At 41.4% G+C, this 20,239-nt stretch overlaps 1 protein-coding gene, 1 long non-coding RNA gene and 1 pseudogene across 5 annotated transcripts in view; 2 read left to right on the forward strand and 1 right to left on the reverse strand.

The window, feature by feature from the left end:
* Positions 1-508: 508 nt before the first annotated feature.
* Positions 509-969, forward strand: LOC144684238 (small ribosomal subunit protein eS25 pseudogene; annotated as a pseudogene).
* Positions 970-16,536: 15,567 nt separating this feature from the next.
* LOC144684239 (uncharacterized) lies at positions 16,537-17,208 on the reverse strand. Its single transcript, XR_013577461.1, has 2 exons — positions 17,144-17,208; positions 16,537-16,834 (listed from the first exon to the last, which is right to left on the reverse strand). It is a non-coding gene; the product is annotated as an uncharacterized LOC144684239 (long non-coding RNA).
* A 205-nt stretch (positions 17,209-17,413) lies between these two features.
* LOC144684891 (nucleobindin-2-like) overlaps positions 17,414-20,239 on the forward strand; it is a 73,797-nt gene continuing 70,971 nt past the window's right edge. For 2 of the 4 annotated variants that reach the window (XM_078549285.1, XM_078549287.1), the window contains exon 1: positions 17,414-17,672. The gene's annotated coding sequence lies outside the window, so the exon portion shown is untranslated. The remainder of the gene's footprint in view (positions 17,673-20,239) is intronic. The other 2 variants (XM_078549283.1, XM_078549284.1) reach the window with 2 other exon arrangements.

The following is a 20,239-nucleotide window of genomic DNA, read 5'->3' on the forward strand; positions in this document are numbered from 1 at the left end:
GTGACTTCTCAATTAAGTCTCGCTCTTTACAGTCTCGTTCTCCTTGCTGATGTCTTGTTCTTTGTAACATTATATATGATGGAGGAGAGTGGGGTATAAGAAAGAGATCGCATTATGACAGATAAGGTAGTAAAGTGAGAATTTGGTGCTAAGAAATTTACAATCAGACAATTTGAATGATAGCACAACATATTACTTGCACATCATGACATAAATATATACAACTCTTTCCCCTTTCATTAAAAATCTCCATTAAACCTTTATTCACTTCCAATCTCTAGTTGATATCATGATGTTCACATAAAATATACATTCAAAATCGCAATAATACATATTGGGCCTTTGCTTCCTCATTATTTATCAGCGCTCCGGCAGCGCAGCCTGAAAGTTGCGCATCTTGACCCCGCGGAAGTCCCGACGCAGGCACGTGTGCGCTAAAAGCGCACTGCATTCGAACTTCCAACTCGGGATTTTTAACTGCACAGCTGAGTACGCTACTCCTAGGCTGCTGGAGCAGGGGCTCTTCCTTTTCGTCTTGGACACCTTGAAGTGACAACATGCCTCCTAAAGATGACAAGAAGAAAGATGGGGGCAAAAAGGATAAAGATCCAGTAAACAAGACTGGAGGCAAGGTCAAGAAGAAGCGGTCAAAAGGAAAAGTAAGGGACAATCTGAACAACTTGATCCTGTTTAACAAAGCCACATATGATAAAACTTTTGAAACCAAACTACAAGCTCATCATGCCTGCAGTCATCTCTGAAAGACTAAAGATCAGAGGTTCTCTGGCCAGGGTTGCCCTGCAGGAGCTGCTTGCGAAAGGTACGATCAAGCTGGTGTGTTAACACAGAGCATAGGTAATTTACACACGAAACACCAAGGGAGGGGATGCACCTGCTGCTGCAGATGACATGTAAATAGATTCTGGAGTGGATCCCAAGTGAGGATATTTAGATACAAGTGTAAAATTTAAAAAAAACTGAAGAGCTTCTGTTTAAATTGACGTGACAGCGCTAACTTTGCCTAGACTCCCTGATGAAGGGCAAGTATTTATGTGGATTTCTTTACACACTTTCATTCTTGGTTTAACTGCAGTGAAGAGAGGCAACAGACATTTTGGAGAAATTCTTTAGGTGGGTGATTTTTGTTAACATATGTTTGAAAGATGTTGAAAGTATATATAATGTGCAGAAAGTGTAAGAAAGGTAGAAATTTAAATCTTTTTACAAATTTGTCATGCAATTCTGCTGTTTATTCCATTAAAAAGCACTTTCTTATTTAACAAGGTGGGCCTGACTCATGGAAGCTTTAGTTAAAGTTATTTTGTAAAATATGTGTTTAGTGCAATGTTTATCCAAAGAAGCCTGTTAAATAGTAAATTTGAAATCTCAAAAGGAGTTCTGCATTTACTTTTACAAGCATGTAATTTGGCTATTTCAATTGCTTTAGAAAAGTGTGATGCTTAAAAGGACACACGCAAGCCTTCTGTAAGCTGATGTTAACTATCTCTCTGACAGGTATTGCAGAATCCAGTGCAGATTGCAAACTTGATCTGAAGTCACACTCAATCCTGGCACATCTCAATTTCTGCTCTGCTTATTGGAACCACTCTACTTACGTTGAGGGCTGAGGGCTTGACGTAGGCACAGGAACCATGAAGAGGAGAGTCAGGCAACATGTCCGTTTGCTGAACAAGAGGATCAATCACCCACCCTTGAGTGTGAATAGGCAAAGGACGTCATATGAAATGATGTCAAAGGAGCTGTGTGTCAGGACACTAGGCTTCGGCAAGAAAGCGATGGGACACCTCTGTAAAATCAACATTGCATTAAAAGGGACTCAAAACCAAAATACACCACACTGCACTAAAATGCATCGTAAACACATTTTACAAAATGACTTTAGCTGAAGCTTATTACTGGCACTTCCATGAGTCAGGCCCACCTTGTTAAATATGAAAGCACTTTTTAATGGAATAAATAGCAGAATTGCAGAAGAAAGACCTGAAGCCAAACTCAAAATGCTGCATTGCCTTAACAGTGGAGATAAAACTTCGTATCTGGGTGTTTTCAACAGGGCATTAGTGACCTGTATAACATTTCGTCTGGTTACTACTGCTTTTGGAAATTGAGCTTTGAAAATTCTTGATGTGTCCCTCTCTTCCTCCATCTATCCCCTCTCCTCCCTTCCAAAATAAGACAAGAGAACTGTTGTGGTAAATTTTTTAAAGAAGTTTCATTTTATTACTAAAAATGTGAAAAAGTTGAGGTAGTTATTATTCAAAATATATTAGTGCAGTTGCTTAAGTTAAAGTTTACAGTGTTGTCAAAAATTTAAGATTTTGTATCCCTTACATTATGTTTATGAATAAATGTTTTTCATAAAATTTTACAGACAGCTACAAATGTGTTATTACGATATCAAAAACACTGAACACTTAAGTAGAAGATAACTATAACTTAATAACATAATTCAAATAAACAACAAATCTGAACTGGAACATTTTTAAATGAAGGCATAAATGTACTAATAAACAACACAAACCAAAAATAAGTCAAATGTAACAAAACACAGTTTACAGTCAAGTCAGTGGTCAAAAGTGCACTAAATAAGGAACACAAAACACTGAAAAACAAAGAAAATACCCATCACGAAAAAATGGGAGCAGATGAGGCAGGGTTAGAGGGAGAGAGGAGGGACCCTAATTCCTTCCACGTCACCCTTGGCCCCTTTCCCGTTTACATGACGTAACCTCCTGTGTCCCAGATGCACACCCAGCAGCAGGTTTCTCTGAACTGGGCGGTTGTTGGACAGAAGGTGCAGCTGCAGGTTTTACCATTTTAGTAAGAATCTGACAGAGACTCATTATGCTGTCTCTTAAACTCTTTCTGCTCCTGAGAAATCTACATATGCTGAGTATTGATCTCAGTTAATCTTAACAAATGTTTGCCAACATCTGCAAAGGCTTGGTATTGCAACTGTGAATTGACACTTCTCAAAGTTAGCAAAGAAACTGTACTGTCTTATCAAGATTGGATATAACTAAAACAAAAACAGAATTACCTGGAAAAACTCAGCAGGTCTGGCAACATCGGTGGAGAAGAAAACAGTTGACGTTTCGAGTCCTCATGACCCTTCGGCAGAACTGAAGTATAGTTAGGAGAGAGGTGAAATATATAAATATATATATTTTTGTTTTGGATTTCCAGCATCCGCAGTAGCTTTTAGCTTTGGATATAACTAGTTCAAAGTATCTCCACAGCAACTGCATTTTTGACACCTCAAACTTAGTAGACAGAACAAACATTTCTGACCTACCTTAATTTTTCAAGTCATAAATTAGGATTGTAAGTTTCAGAACTTACTTTATGGGCAAAATTTTCTGGATGACGTGCGGCGGCGGGCCCCGCATGCCAGCGCTTAAAATAGCACATGGTGACGTCAGGCGAGCGTCCTGATGTCACCGCGCGCCATCACGATATTTAGCTGGGCGGGCGCATGATGAAGTGCGACATGCGCCCGCCATTAATTAAAGGGCTTGTTAAGGCCCTTAACTTGGCAATTGACACGATTTTGAGGCACCCATGCGATCTTCGGCTCGGCGTACGGGCACAACGGGCAGGCGGGTAATTGGCTTTTTAACAAAACTCATCCACAGGCGGTATATGTGGGCTCAGTGGGGTTATCAATGTTTTATGCAGCAAGTATTTTAAACTTGCCTGTGTGATCTGTAGCAGTTCAGAACGAATTCCAACAGCTTTCTCTGTATTTTGAAGCTTCAGCTCAGCACTCTGCAGTCAGGAATCTTTATCGGGCCTGCAGCTTTCCAAAGACCTCCATTTAGCCTGGGTATGGATTCTGACATTTCCACTGGAGGCAGCTCCTCTGAGGAGGAAGGGGGGGCTAGAATAAGGAGGAGGCATAAGTGAAGCACACTCTCATGCAACACTGCCAGATGCTCCCGCGCACCCGGCCGCTTTTCCTGGAGCTGCTGCATGGCGGACAACTCCAAAGGCACATCATCACGTCCCCTACAGTCCTCCAGCTGCTGGCGCCATCGGCACTCTCTGTCCGTGCCATCTCCTCCAGGGCCCTCTCCACTGTGCCCTGGGTCACTAGCCAATGTTACATTCCCCACTGATGTGGTAGTCGCTGCGCTGATGCCTGCCTCGCTGAAATGGTGTGACACTCGTGACAATTGACATCCCTCAGGTGTGGAAGGGGGCATCTGGATGTTCTCATTACGGCCATGCTCTGGTGATGCTGAAATTAACAACAAGGACAGTGGATCAGTTAGCATTCACTCAGTAACACAATTCATCCCTTCCCTCCCAGGCTCAATGCGCTCAACCTTCAAGAACCTAAGGAGACAAACATTGATGGGGTGGTAAATAGTCAGGAGGAGGCCCAAACATTACAGGCGCATACAGACAGGCTGGTCAGATGGCTTAAGGAATGCCACATGGAATGTTATGTGGATAAGTGTGCGACATTATGCACTAGGGCAGGACAAACAAGATACGGGAATATAGGAGAAATGGTAGGACCGTGGAAAGTAAGGACGATTATAGGGACCTTGCTGGGCAGGCCCGTTAAAGGTGGCTGAACAAGAACATAAGGCATTTAACAAGGTAAAAGCCAGGTTTGCCTTTATTAGCCGAGGAATAGAATGTAGGAAAAGGGAGGTCATGTTGCAAGTGCAGAAAATGCCATCGAGGCCACATCTACACTTCTGCGTTCAGTTGTGATCAGCGCTTCATGGGAGGGATGACATTGGAGTGGAGAGAGTGCAGAGGTTCCTGACCAGGATGCATGCTGGCCTGGAGAGTTGGAGTTATGAGGAAACATTGCATACACTTGTGACATTTGCCATGGAGCACAGGAGATTGACAGGTCACATTATTGAGCTTCATACCATTATGAGGGGCATAGACTGGGTGGACAGAAGGCAACATTTCCCCTTGATGGAGGGATGACTAATGTGGTGGCATTTATTTAAGTTGAGGGGCATGAGGTTGACAGGTGAGATGCTGAGGACCTTTTGGACAGAGTAATGTGGGATGCACTGGCTGAAAGGGTGGTGGAGGTACAAAACCTCCTAAGATGCAATAAGAATTTGGATGTGCAGCAGCGATGCCATGGCATGTTAGGCCATGGGGATAGTGGTCAGAAATGGGATAAGGTGACTTTGGAAGGTGCTAGAGACGTGCATTCTCAAGGGGCCGAGGGACCTTTGTGTATGACCCACATGGCTGACTATCAGTCTGTGAATGAGCTGTGTTGCTGTATTGACGATTGCAGCAAACATCAGTGCCTTGGATGGTGGGAAGACAGACTGGATTGGACTGTGGGCCTCAAATACCTAGCCGCTGCCCCTCAGCCTCACTGACATCTGCCAACCTGGCCACATGGCGTCTTTCCAACTCCACGGCCTGTACTTCAAAACGGCTGAGGATGAGAAGCATGGGCTGACCACTACTAGTGCGCGAACGCTCATAGATGTTGTGCACATTTTTCTCCTGCAGAACAGAGAACACCATTTATTGAGACTGATCACTCATGTACTCTGCACGCGCATGCCGCACCCCAACCACAGTGGCCCATCTGAGGCCTCCAGCAGCTCCTGTCCACACTACCAGTGATCGGTCATCAAAAGGTAGTACACCTGCTCCCAACCCCCTCCCCCAACAGCCACATTGGACACATTTAGCGTTCATCACTTTCAATAACACACAGGTCTTAGCTCCCATGGCAAGTAGGCGCAACTAGGTGCGGCGCCGAGGCCAGCAGATGGCTCTTGGCCACGACACCTTGAGGCTCCCCTTCCACCATCTCATCACCATGAATAAGACATGTGTTGGAGTTCTCAGTATGTGCCTAGCTGCCTCTTCTGCAGGCTGCCCCCAGACTACTCAAGTGCGACAAACACCAACATATGCTGCGGGGAGAACCCATCTTCTCATCAACCACTAAGGCTGATATAAGCATGGTCACTATCTGCTTGACCACCCAGCGTGCGCAAAATGCCCAATGCAGTAACGACACTAAGACGTGGGGTTGGGGGGTGCGGTGTGGGGGGCCTCAAAGGCTAAGGCTACCTGCTGGGTTAAATGGCCAAGGCCAACATGGAACTCACCCTTCCAGAGCGCAACAAATCATTGAAGCACTTGTGGCGCTGGGTCCATGTTCGCCGCACAACATCCCTGGAACTGACCACCTCCTGCCAGGCCCGCGTCATCACGTGGGGGGCCCTCCTCCTCCCATCCTGGAGAAACAGGACCTCTTGCCGTGCTGCCACCTCCTCAACAAAGGCAGCAAGGCAGTCATCAAAGAAGCGAGGGGCACATTGGCCGCCCGCTGGCCTACTCTGCAGCCTGCTCTGCTCCTGGCCCACACGCTGCAGCCTGCCCTCCTCCTCTGGCCTTCCCTCTACCACAGCCTGCTGTGCAGACCCCCTGCAGTACAACCTGGAGCTGGCCATGGTGATCAGCCTAAAGGAGGCTACCTGGCCTTTTTTTTTTTAAATACAGACTGCCCCATTGGAACCGGCGGTCTGTACACACCCGCCGCAATTTTAAAAGTCCCGCTTTCCATGCGAGTGTGAAATGCGCTGGGCGGGCCTTAATTGGCCCACCCGCGCAAAATGGCGATCGGGTCCGAGGCCGCCTGCGATTGCTTCAGCTCCGCCCGCCTGCCGAACGGAAAATTCAGCCCTATGTATTCAGATATATACATACCCTGGCTGAACACATTGAATCAATCAGTTCCTTACGGCGCTGATCCACCGTTCTAGGCACAATGCTGTTGGCATTAAGAACTGCTGCAACCTGTTTCCAAGCCATGCTTTGTTGTTTCCTTGGAAGTTTAGATTTGCCTCGGCCTAGGATGTACACTGGCCTTTCTTCCATGTCGCTTAACAAAATATTCAATTCCTCATCTGTGAAGTTTTGACTCCTTTAACAAATTATCGTGAGTTGCCACCTTCTAAATGTGAAAATATGAATACTTTTAAGCACGCTACGCTTAAAGTCATTTAATAACATTACAGATTTAAAATAAATAAGAAATACTAATATCACATAAATATTGACTAAAAATTATATTCATCATTAAAAGAAATTAAATAATTAACTTTGAATGAGTCAATAACAACAGCATCAACTGTTTAAAAGAAATAACAAAAAAAAGAGGAAATACCTTTAAAATTATGGGCAATGCTTGGGTCTTCACCTTGAGTCTTTAAAAGTCTTCTGTCAAAAGCTGCCCTCTTGGGGCGTTCCCTGGTCCGGTTGCATCTTTGGGGGTGGCGGGGGGTGGGGAGGAGTGCGTGGCTTTGCCGGAGTTGCAATTTGCTGTAGCCTGCGAGGAGCTCCTCAATGCAGGCCCCAAGCACCTCCTGGGATCAGAATGGTGGGCGTCAACTTGCAGGGCAGGTAAGTGTGTATTTTTTTTCTTGTATTTGCAGCAGGCCATCTCTTTCTGATGGCAGTAGAACATTATGGCCCAATATTTTCATTGTTCTATTTTTCCTTTATACGTCCATTGCAGGAAAAGTAGGTTTTTGGGTTTCATTTAATTTAAAACTTAGATATTTTTATCTTCCATGTTTCAAGATATTCTTTTAGGCAAGCACTAGCTCTATGTCCCAGAGAAAGATTTTCAATTTCTTCTATTTTAAAAAAAATGTTCTCATCATCTAGATGACACTGGAAAAGCTGCATTTATTATGCAACCCCAGTTACCCTGAGAAGATGGGAAGTCTTTTCCTTGAACTGCTGCAGTCCTTATGATGATGAGGCAACCCAGAGCAGCACCAGGTGAGGAATTCTAGGATACTGACCCACTGATGATACAGGTGATGGGAAATTGGAAGTTCTACTGAAGAAGTCCTGGCGAGTTGCTGCAGTGCATCCTGTAAAAAGTAGCAATGCAGTCACAGCATGTTGGTGACTGATGTTTAGGCCAATGAATGAGGTCCTGATCAAGCAGGTTGCTTTGTTTTAGATCCAGTTGAGCTTCTTGACTGTTGTAGCTGTACCCAGTCAGGCAAGTGGAGAACATTCCATCGCATAGCCAATATGAGTGCACTTTTGTTACTACTGTAGATTAATAATCTGGAGATCTGGATTAGTCATCCTGAGAACATGAGTTCCAATACAACCAAGGCAGTGTCAAAATCAGAATTCAGTTTTAAAAGTCTGGAAATGTAAAGTTGGCAACAGTAGAAGTAACCGAAAAAACTATTGTAATGTCATTAAAACAAAACTACATTTGTTTATAGAAGGAAACCTGCTGTGTTTACTGGGTCTACCTTATGTGACTCCAGTTCCATACTAATAATCTAAAACATAAAAAAAATAGCAACTCTAACTCTCCCCACTTGCCGTACACTTTGCTACTCCACTGCGATTCAAACCCAGACCCTGTTAATCAGTGTTTGTACTACCTGTCAGCAATGTCACAGGAGATTAGATAGAAACAAAATAAAAATTTAAGTCACAAAGGTATAAAAAAGTCAGGAAAGTACAGAGGCTGGGGACAAAGAAAAGAGCAGGTGAAGTTTTTAAAACTTTTCCTTAGTTCATTTTAGTGGTACAAGATCACTATTAAAGTGTTAAAGCTATGCTTGACATCTGAATAGCATTATTAACCTAATTTTCAAGAATCCTTTGGAGTGTGGTACATGATGTAAAATTCTAGCTACCTGGTTGGGAAAAATCCATAAAATTTCTTGGATCTATTAACAGTCTAAAGGTTAACTTCTTCAATGTTCTCCTTTTATGTGACCAATGCAATTAAATTATAATCAACAGCTGCCAGCGTACACGTATTTCAACTCCGTTACCTGCATGTTATCAGGCTTTTACAACATAATTTCACCATTTGAAATGGTGATCATTGGAACTTGACATTCCATTTTTCTTGTTTTATTTCTAGTTCTACTTCCTTCCAGTGGCCCTCGTCATAATTCCAAAGGGTGTTCTTCTGAAGTCTGATGCATCCATACTTACAGTAATGTTATAATGAGCCCATGTTAATTACACTATGAAATCAAACTGATCAACAGACTTCATCTGCTTGCAGTTCACTAGTCACTTTTTACCATTCAAATTCTTTCCCTCTTCTCCTGAATGAATTCTTTCTGGTCAAAGTTCAACTTTCATCAGCAGTGCTCTGTCAACTGTTTATTCTTTCTGCATAAGCCAAATAAGCAGTTAGCTCAGTTGGCTAGATGGTTAGAGTGTGGTTCTGAATAACACCAACAGCTTGGTTTCTATTCCTGTTTTGGCTGAGGTAGACTTGGGACCTGCCTCCTTGCCCTGCCCTAAAGAGTGGAAGGTAATAGCAAACCGCCACTGACAAAAGCTACCAAGAAAATAGCTCAGGATGAAGCAACAGCAGACAAAGAGCCAAAGGCCTGCCTTCAAGCAGATCACACATAATGAATGAATGAAGAAAGCCAAATAAATATCAGCATGCTGTTTGAGAACAGGTGGCATCATATCTAAAACCAATTTGTCTTCTGGTGATGTCAACATACTCATACTTTTCAACAGAGTCCCTGGCACAGCAATCAGCAGTGGGACACTTGGCTATTTTTTTTTCCCTATTGAAGCTCTGATCCAATTAATTTGTCTGGGATAGAATCACCGAACAGTACAGCATCAGAAGAGAACATTCAGCCCATCAAGTCAGTGCCAGTTCTTTATTGAGCAATCCAGTTAATCCCACCCACCCAGTCTTAACCTTGTCCCTGCTATTCTCTTTCTTTCAAGTAATTATCCAATTTCCTTCCAAAGGCTACTATTGGATCTGTATCCACCACTAATTAGGTGGTGTATTCCACATGTCATCTCTGGTTCTTATACCAATCAACTTGAATCTCTGTTCTCTTTGGCCGTTGGAAACAGTTTCTCTTCATTTAATCTATTTAAAACATTTGTGATTTTATCTTTGTTAAATCTCCCATTAGTCTTCCCTGCTCCAAGGTTCAAAAACTTTTTTCGTCTGTTGACCACTCAAGTGAAGTTAAAATACCTGTAGACCAGTGACCAATCCTACCCCACCTGTTTTTGCTTGCCACCACAATAAAAAACATCAGAATTTATGGGAACTTAGGGAAACTATAAATATTTTTCTTTCTTGCTATTAAAAGTAAGAAATGTAGGTGTATTTTTTAATTAAATATAAGTAAATTATTCATTCATATTAGAATGAGTATAGGCCTTTGCTTATTTCAAACATTAATACTACAAGAACAGTATGAAAAGGCAAAAAATAATGCAAAGAAAGTGATTGCTACAGAAAGATTTTTGACCATTTAAGAAATATATGAAAGTCTTGATACCAAAGAGGGTTAACAATGTTCAGAATAACAGCTGCTAGTGATAGATAAACAAAAGCTGTGGGGAAATATAATGTAAAATCAAAGATGCAGGTGGCACAACCTGAGTGAAAGATGGTGAAATCAAAGAGGTGGGGCCAGTAGCTTAAAACTGGCTTCTGAAATGAAGACTCAAAAAAAAGCAAAGACAGAAAATACCTGCAAATCAAGGAAAGACAACTAGCATCAATGTGGAAAAATATTGGAATCAACAATGAAAGAATGAAAAAAAATGCTAAGCCGTGGGACTCTGAGATACCAGCGGAAGTATGGACATGATTGGATGAACATAGGTCCAGGTCCTAAGCAAGCTACTCAATTGTGTTATAAGAGAGGAAATCCCAAGCATGGAAGCAAAACATGCTGATACCAATGTTCAAAGGAAAGGAGTGTTACTCACAATAAGAGGTTGTGGTGGAAGAATTAATCCAGGTTGGTCTTTTTGGTTCAAGCTGGTTTATTTTCAAGACAACTCCTCAGTGCTACTGACTTCCAAGTAGCTTTCACATTTTTTCCAAACAGGACTGCTCTATTATTCTTCATATCTAACGTCATCTGAGCCGCCATCATCGCAGATCAACTCAACAATAGTGGTATCTCGCTAGAAACCACATTAGTACTGATAAACAGATTAATCCCTGCTATCTTACAAGGGAGGATCACCCGTTCGGAGGATGTTAATGTATTGTCATCTCTGAACCTGAAACAGGTAGAGCTTTGATACTCCTTGAGCTTCCGCTGGTCTGCTTCATCAAGAGACTCCAGATTGTAGTTAAGCCAGTCCATGCCATACATTGTAGAAGTGCAACCACTGTCCAGAACTGCACAGTTGAAGGAATCTACCATGAAGATACTCATCACTGGATTCAAACTCCTGAGTGATCAATACAATTCCATCATGGCCGTCACCATCATCATTTTCAGTTTCAGATGGGTCCGTCTCATGGGTCACTTCAAAAATGCGATTGCTTCACTGTGGGCAGTTCATCACGTGATGATACTGGGAATCATACTGAAAACACTGATTAACCATTCCCTGTGCATTTTTCGGGTTTAAATTCCTATGGTCACTGTCCCAGGCACGCTTTTTGTCCTGACTCTCAAATTGGCTAGGGTTACGACCATTTGCAGACCTCTTGTCATTCATCCCATCTTTGTATTGGAATCTTCGTCTAATGTTTGGTCGACCTCAAAATTCGGCCACCATTGAATCCTCTATCCTTTGTTTCACAGCATAGTTGTTCCCATTTGCTAAAAAAGTGGTAGGGAACAACTGTTTCCCCAGAAATTTTTTTAGGGCAGCAGCCATTTGATCCAAGAGAGATTGTCTCCCCCGGAACAGTACCAAAAGACTATCAACATGGGAAATGCGAGCACAGTCCAGTAATTTAAATGCCAATACCGATTCCGGAATTTCAAGTTCAAATCTCTGTAGTCTCCTGTACCATTTATCAAAATCCATGATATATTCTTCCATGGACTGATCATCTGATTCCCTAAACCTATCAGATTGTCCAAGCTTCATATGCTTCCAATGACTCATCCTTTTTGTAAAACGTTTCCAAAAATTGTAACAGAACGTTTATTCCCTCTTCATGATCCAAATCATCCACTTTCCAATCTGAGAATATCTTACTTTTGGCTGGTAATGATAAAGCCAAAGCCATACCTTGCTTCTTCCGGGGTATAGAAGTAACCCGGGTCCACATTTCAACTTCAGTCTTCCATTGCTGATTCAGAGTCAGAAAAAATTGGTGGATAGTCAAAGCTTGTGATTTTGCACCGTCCTTCTGCCACTCCGTAACTTAAATTGTCAGCAATAGTACACTTCTTTTCCCTCAGAGGATTGAGACAGAAATCTTCAAATACAGCAATCAATCAGCAAAGCTTAAAGTTCATCCTCTGCTACTATGTCTCCTTGTCTAAACTGTATTCCTGGTGGTCTTATGCGGTGCCGTAGGGCCTGCCGAATTTTCTCCAAAACTTCAGCTTTAATGAAAGCTTTTCTGCCCTTGTGCAAAGCATTCAGGTGAGCAGAAAAAGTGGAGCTAATGCTAGTCCCTTCGAGAGCAAGGGGAGCATCTGACAATACCAAAGGTAACTTTGGATTTCTTTTGTACACGAACTGGTAGGGACTGTATCCCCCAACCACTTGCAAAGAGTTCTTTGCAAGCACCGCCCATGCTAGTGCCGCTTGCAATTTACAATCTGGTTGATCAGCTAATATTTTATGTAACATGTCATCTATTACCACGTAGTTTCTTTCACAAAGACCATTACTAAATGGGCTCTCAGCTGCATTGTGCATAACTATGTTGTTTAAATTTTCACACATATCTCGAAATTCCTCTTTGGCGAATTCCCCACCATCATCTGTGAGGAACTTCGCTGGTGTTCCTAATCTTGTTCCTACCCATTTCTCCATGACTTTATCAACAATGGTCCTTTTGTCTTTACTATGTATCACAGTGGATAGGCTAAATCTGGTTGCCATATCTACGAAGTGTAGTAAAAAAAAAAAACCCTATCCTTATCCCAAACTTTCAAGTCCATTGCCACTGCATCGTTAAACTCCCTGGCTAGTGGCAATCTCACAACAGGACACGGGAGCATCTTGCGATATTTAAAACAAATTTCACACTGAGCAGTGATTTGTTCAATAGGGTCATCATGTCCTTTATCAACCACTGCCGCATCTCGAAGTAGGATCTTCAGTTTCTGTGGTGCTGGATGAGCAAACTGTATGTAATTTCCAAATGATCATCTTTTTGTCCACCAAATTCTTATTCTCAGCAGTTAACAAAACTTCATGAACTGTTTGCTGAGAAATCTCTGGTTTCCTTAGTGGCAAGCAGTAATGGCCTGACCGAGTAGAATATAGATCCACATTTTTTCCAAACACGACTGCTCTGTCATTCTACATATCTAGCATCATCTGAGCCTTCAACATCGCAGATCGACTCAACAATCGCGGTATCTCGCTAGAAACCACATCAGTGCTGATAAACATATTGATCCCTGCTATCTTACAAGGGGGGACCACCTGTTTGGAGGATGTTAATGTATTGTCAAGGAGGGCCATTCAAGATTGCACGAATTACTGAGGAATTAAACTCCTACCATATACCTTCAAGATATGAGAGATATCCTGGACTAGAGACTAAGAAAGATGGTGGAAATCTATGAAAGTCAATTCAGATTCATGCCCAAAAGAAGCACCATCAATTTTTTGTTTTGAGTGTTACGATCCCAGCTGCTGTTAATACTGGACAAGTCACATCCCAGAGTGAAACTTAGCTTGTTAGATCCTAACATTTTTTTTGAAGAAACCTGTGAAGGAAAGTTACTGAACAAACTCACAGGATTCTGATGAACTTTTAATGTCAAGAATAAAATAATTATTGAAACAAGAAATGTGAACTATGCTACACCTGACAAAAAGGTTGGAAAGATGTCAATACAAACACAAGACGACAATTCAAATTCCCACTATTCCTTTACCCCAGTAATACCTTTACAGACACACAAACCAGTGAAGAGTTACCACGAGCTTGACACAAAGGCTTCTAACTTGAGACTGGCACAGTTGCAAACCATTTTCTTCCAGTGAATTCCTGAGCATTCACTTGATGCTTTTCACTCAACTTGTATCGCTCCCCAAGACACCCAAAAGCCACACTCTAAACCCACTGTTACTTCAACTCAGAGCAAATAAATGAGTTTCCTAAACTCAGTCTTCCAGTAGCACCCTGCTAAACTGATCACTTTACTGAGTTCCATAACTGATTATTCAGTTAACTACTGTCCCACTAGCCTTGCGGTTTTTCTTCTCAGAGAGCTTAAAATCCTTGTCTTTTCTGTCAAACACACACTCTGAACAACCCCCTCTCACTCCTGTCTTTTCTGTCAGTGTGTCCCTGGATCACTGTTTCTAGGCAACAGTAAAACTTTTCTACTGTGTATTTTGTTTCTAGAATTACTGAACTTTCAACCCCTTTAACACATCTCTTTCACTTCAGGGGTTGTAAGACCTCATTAAAATTGTATATATACACAAATAAACCCAAAAGACCTGAAACCTCAGTCACAAGGCTATCCAGACTCCCAGGCATCAAGGTTCATAAACATAACCTAAATTAAACTGAAATCATTTTTACCTTTCTCAAAACACAAATATATGGGAAAATGTGAAATTGTCCAGTTTGGCAGGAAGAATAAAAGAGAAGCATTTTATCTAAATGGAGAGAGATTGCAGAGCTCTGAGATGCAGAGGAACCTGGATGTATTAGTGCATGAATCACAAAAGGTGAGTATGCAGGTACAGCAATTAATTAGGAAAGCTAATAGAATATCATCATTTATTGCAAGGGGAATTGAATACAAAAGTAGGGAGGTTATGCTTCAGTTATACAGAGCATTACTGAGGTCAGATCTGGAGTAGTGTGTGTACAGTATTGGTCACCTTATTTAAGGAAGGATATAGAGGCATTGGTAGCAGCTCAGAGAAGATTTATCAGACTACTATCTGGAATGGGCGGGTTGTCTTATGAGGAAAGGTTGGACAAGCTAAGCTTGTATCCGCTGGAGTTTAGAAGAATAAGAGGCAATTTGATTGAAACATATATGATCTTGAGGGGTTGTGACAGGGAGGATGTGGAAACGATGTTTCCTCTTGTCAGAGAATCAAGAACTAGAGGGCCACTGTTTAAAAATAAGGGGTTGCCCATTTAAAACAGAGATGAGGTCAAATTTTCTCTCTGAGAGGGTCATGATTCTTTGGAACTCTCTTCCTGAAAAGGCAATGGAAGCAGAGTCTCTCAGTAGTTTTAAGGCAGAGGTGGATAGATTCTTGGCAAACAAAGAGGTGATAGGTTATCCAGGGTAGGCGATATGCAGATTTGAGATTACTATCAGATCAGCCATTATCTTATTTGGTTGAATAGCCTACTCCTGCTCCTTGTTCGTATATAAATTAAACTTAAAATTATACATTGCTCATAACATGAGACAAAGGATGGAGAAATACTGTGAAGGCCAATACAAAATGAAGACTGTATTCATTGATCTAGAGAAGTCTTCTGACCGGGTGCCGAGAGAGGAAGTCTGGAGATGCTCTTAGTTAATGGAGTTCCTGGGAATTATGTACAGCTATTAGAGAACATTTATAAGGAGTGCCAGATAAGAGTAAGGGGGGCGGAAAGTGAGAATTTTGAAGTCAAAGTTGGATTGCAGCAAGGGTTGGCACTGAGCCCATTCCTTTTCCTGATTGTCATGGGTACACTAACTGAGCAAGTGTGATCAAAGACGTTTTGCAGATGACATTGAGCTAGGTGATGGAGATTATGAGAACATGAATGATTATCTTGACAACTAGAGAAAAGTACCTGAAGACAGGGAAATGAAGATCAATAGACCAAATATCCAATGTTGGGACTGTCAATTTGAGCCTATGGAAGAGACTAGAAAAAAGGTGTAATTATTATGGGAGAAGAACTGGAGAAAGTGCATAACTTCAAGTACCTGAGGTCAGCGATGGCTAAAGATGAAAGTTTGGGAATAGAAATTTATCAATGGATCAACTCTGGTTGGAATAAATGGAAAACATGGAGTGGAGTGCTGTGTGCTAGAAAAGTATTGCTAAAACTGAAACGACAAATCTACAAGACAATTGCAAAACTGACCTTGTTATATAGTGCAGAAACTTGGGAAACATCAACAAGACAGGAACATCAACTGTACACTAATGAGATGCAGGTATGGATGTGTAGAGGGGCACAAGGTCAAGTACCCCAGTACACAGAGGGTCAGAAACCCTCAAAGAAAGTAGCTGAGAAAAAATTGAAATGGTATGATCATCTGTTGTGGAGAGGGAGAGAGATGACATGTGGAGGCAAGTAATGGAGATGGAGCTGCCAGGAAGGCAAAGAAGAGGAAGGCCTAATGCCAGATCAAAGGACACAGTGTGAAGAGACTTAAACACAATGGGATTGGAATGATTGAAGGAGGAGATGATGAAAGGTGATCAACTAGCATTGTGGTGACCCCAGGTAAAATAGGAAAAGCTGGAAGAAACATTATTACAATAGAACATATTTATTTTAAACATTCTAATGTGTTATAAAATCATCACAATAATCTTCTCAGAAACAAACACTTATTTCACATCTATATTAATAAAACAAAATGAACAGTAACAAAAATCTTGCTCATACAACTACATTTGATGTTGCCCCTGCTTTTAACGCCTCGTGCCATGCAGGCAGAAAATGGTCTGGGTGTGTGATATGAGGCCAGTGTTGGGGATGTTGGTTCTGGCCTGTTCTCTCACATGGCTTCGACCGTGGCACATTGTGTCAGTGACTCGCATTTTGGACCAGCTCGATGACCACCTGCTCCCGCCCCCGGCCTCATACAACAGGTTGTCCGCAGGCCGCACTTTGTGAACCACTGTTCTACGAAAAAATGAAGATTCAACTCAGAACTAGGATTAAAACTTTACACCTTCCTCATCTTTGTTTTAGTCCAAAAACCCCGTGCTGCATTTATTAGATGAGTCCTTGAAGGAGCAGAGGCTGCCAATGAATTTTGATGATACTAATCCTAGTACCAAGGTCTGTCCAATGTCTTTCACTCTTTATTAAACTCAACTCAAAACACTTACGAAACAGACTTACATCTGTCTGCAAACTGTACAACTCTTGCTATTCATAAAGATGGCTCCAAACATTCAATTAATGTTAATAATTAAGGAAAAAACGCACTCTACTTTATCAATTCCACTTCTTCTGGGTGCCAGCAAAATACAACACATACACCCCCTACCCTATTGACGTCACATCCCCTCCAAGTGAAGTCGGATCCCCAAACGCCACGTACGTGGATTTATTTTCTGCTCTCAACCAACCCTGCTGTCAAACCATGCTCATCTCCTGATTGACAGCAAAATTAGCCAATGGGAGCTGGGTATGAGTGTATGGCGGCACCTCGGCGGAGCGTTTAGCCAATGCAAATGAAAGAAGGCGCGGCCTCCAGGCACTAGTGGTTGGGTAGGTTGCAACGTTTGTCAAACGGAGTTGAGCTGTGGTGTACCGTATCGGCTAAGTAGGTGCTTGTTATTGTGAAGGGTGGTGGAGGAGGATCGTGGCTGTGCATCTTTCTGCAGGTCAAAGGTACCAAGTGTTAAGCCAGGACCACTCCAGCCTTAGCTCACACATCCAACTTAACCATTGAAAAATAAGGACTTCATTACCCAAAGTCCTGTCTGAAAGTAGGAGGTACCCAGATATCAGGGTAAGGAGTAAAGCTGCACCGTTACAGTGATTCGTTGTGTAGAATGTATTTTTGTTGCTAATATCTGAATCGCCGTGTGATGAACAGGCGGTTTTGGATTTGAAGGTATTAAACCTGTCGTGGACATCAGATGACAGTCTCGCTCTTTGCACTTAGACTTTGCCACAGGGCACAGGCACTGCTCAAATCGTGAAACATATGTTAATGTATGTTATCCTCTTTCTGCAGGTTAAATGTCAAAATGTTTCTTAACTCCATTTCACAACCCTTTAGTTTTTTAAAGACAACTTACAAGCTTTTTGTTGTATTTGTAACCAAGGTTTGTTAAAGACTTGCAAATGACTAAATACATTTTCTAGTATATAACATTGGAGAAAATGAATATAAAAATAAATTATGAACACCTAGAAATTAGAGTTCTGATTCTTAAATGCCACTAATTTATTTCTGGGCACAATATTGACTTATAAATGCTACCTCTTGCGTGAAATGTCCTGCATCCCAGTACTGTTAAAATCATTCTGCTTTTAATTTGCCCCAGCTTTTGTAGAATTAGGCTGCCAGTGTATGTATGTATTACAGCTACTGTTGCAGAATGAAATAACATAATTTCATTTTTACCCACTCTATAATATAGTAGCTATGGGCAAGTAAATTTATGTACTTTGCAGTGTTATGTGATTATGTTTCAACTCAGATGCTTACTCTGAAACATTTTATCCAATTTGCAGAACATTTGGTGACCCTGGAGAATGCTGTTCTGAATATTTTTTTTGAGATAATTGTTAAATGCAGTTTTAGTACAGTCATATTAAATAAATGCATCAATTTTTCATTTTTTATATTTGCAGAGGGAGAATTTAGTTCACAATTATGTTTTTCTTAGAAACACTAATAACGAAGTTCTTGTTGCTGATAGAGCAAATGAAATTGAAAAGTTAATGTTTCCAAAATACATGCTCAAAATGCCAACAAAGATCTAATAGGTAAACATAGTGACTTAATGGCCCAGAAATGGCTGGAATGATGCATCTCTCAACAAACGCTGTGAATTGGATTTTTTATCTCTCCCTTCAGATCAGGCTATTTTTGCACACAGGTTGTTGGAAATGATAAAGACGCAGTGACATCAACAGTGAATGTCAGGTTCAATGGTCTGTGTCCTTAACCAGTTAAGTATAAGGATACTTATACTTAAGAAAGAAATGGGATGAATTGGAGTCGAATTAGACACTGAAAGAGAAGAGAAGAGAGGAGGAAAGGAACAGAAAGGAAAAGTAGAAAAAAGTGATATTTAAGGAAACTCTTAGAACAATTTACTGCTGCAGGAGTGACTCCACATTTCATTGTTCTGTTTCTGAGCCTCCAAGGTTGAGTGATATATAACAGTGTCCTCTAATTTGTATTACTAGTATAAATCCAACAATTTCAATGGGGATCTCGTGCCATATTTCTCTCACCACAAATGTGCATTTTTTTATACAATAAGAATGGTGGATACCATGAACTCACTAGTATTTTCCCAGCAATTTATGGGCAAATATATGCTTATATAGGAGGATTTCTAGGAAACATTAGAAACTGCCATAGAATATTTCTGAGAGAATTCTAAATGTTCTGCAGCTATAATATTGCAGTTTACATATTTTATGCTAATGTAATTGGATAAGGTGTATTCATATGCTTGCTAGTTATTACCCTTGACCTTCTCACTTTTTATTATTTGTTCATGGGCCAGCATTTATTGCCCATCCCTAATTACCCTTGTGCAGAGGGCATTTAAGAGTCATCCACATTATTGCGGATCTGGAGTTTCATGTAGACTGGATCAGGTAAGGGCAGCAGATTTCCTTCCCTAAAGGGCATAGTGAAACAGATGGTTTTTTACGACAATGATTTCATCATTAGACTTAATTCCAGATTTTTGTTGAATTCAAATTCCACTATCTGCCATCGTGGGATTCGAGCTTGAGTCCCCAGAGCACTGTCCCGGGTTTCTGGATTACCAGTCCAGTGACAATACCACTATGCCACTGCCTCCCCCTTTTAACAGGTGATGAGGCATTTTGTCACTGGTTAGAGATACTTGGTGACATCAGAGGAAATGTGCATCATTCTTATTCATGTTTGGTCTTCTAATTTTGCCATTCCTTGAGGACCAACTATTCCAAACTCATGCCTTATTAACTGAATTGAATATAACTTCAGTACACTATGTGATCATAGGTGGCCTTTGTATACTGGGCCTCAAGTGCTTTATGAACAATTTTCACTTGAGTGCACTGATAGCATAAGAGTTATTTTGCAGGTAAATGGGAGACGATTTACTAAATCTGTTTTTAGTGATGGCGGTTGAGAAGTTGGTGAAGACTTTTCTTATGTTTTCACCTTGGGATATATCATCCTTGGTTTTGTTTTATTCTTTCAGGGGTTGTGAGGGTCACTGGCTAGGCCAGCATTTTTATTGCCTGTCCCTAATTGCCCTTGAGAAGGTGATGGTGGACCGCTGCAGTCCTTGCGGTGTAGGTACACCCACAGTGCCGTTAGAAAGGGAGCTCCAGGATTTT

This window comes from Cetorhinus maximus, chromosome 9 (assembly GCF_964194155.1).
Source record: "Cetorhinus maximus chromosome 9, sCetMax3.hap1.1, whole genome shotgun sequence".
Classification (NCBI taxonomy): Eukaryota; Metazoa; Chordata; class Chondrichthyes; order Lamniformes; family Cetorhinidae; genus Cetorhinus; species Cetorhinus maximus.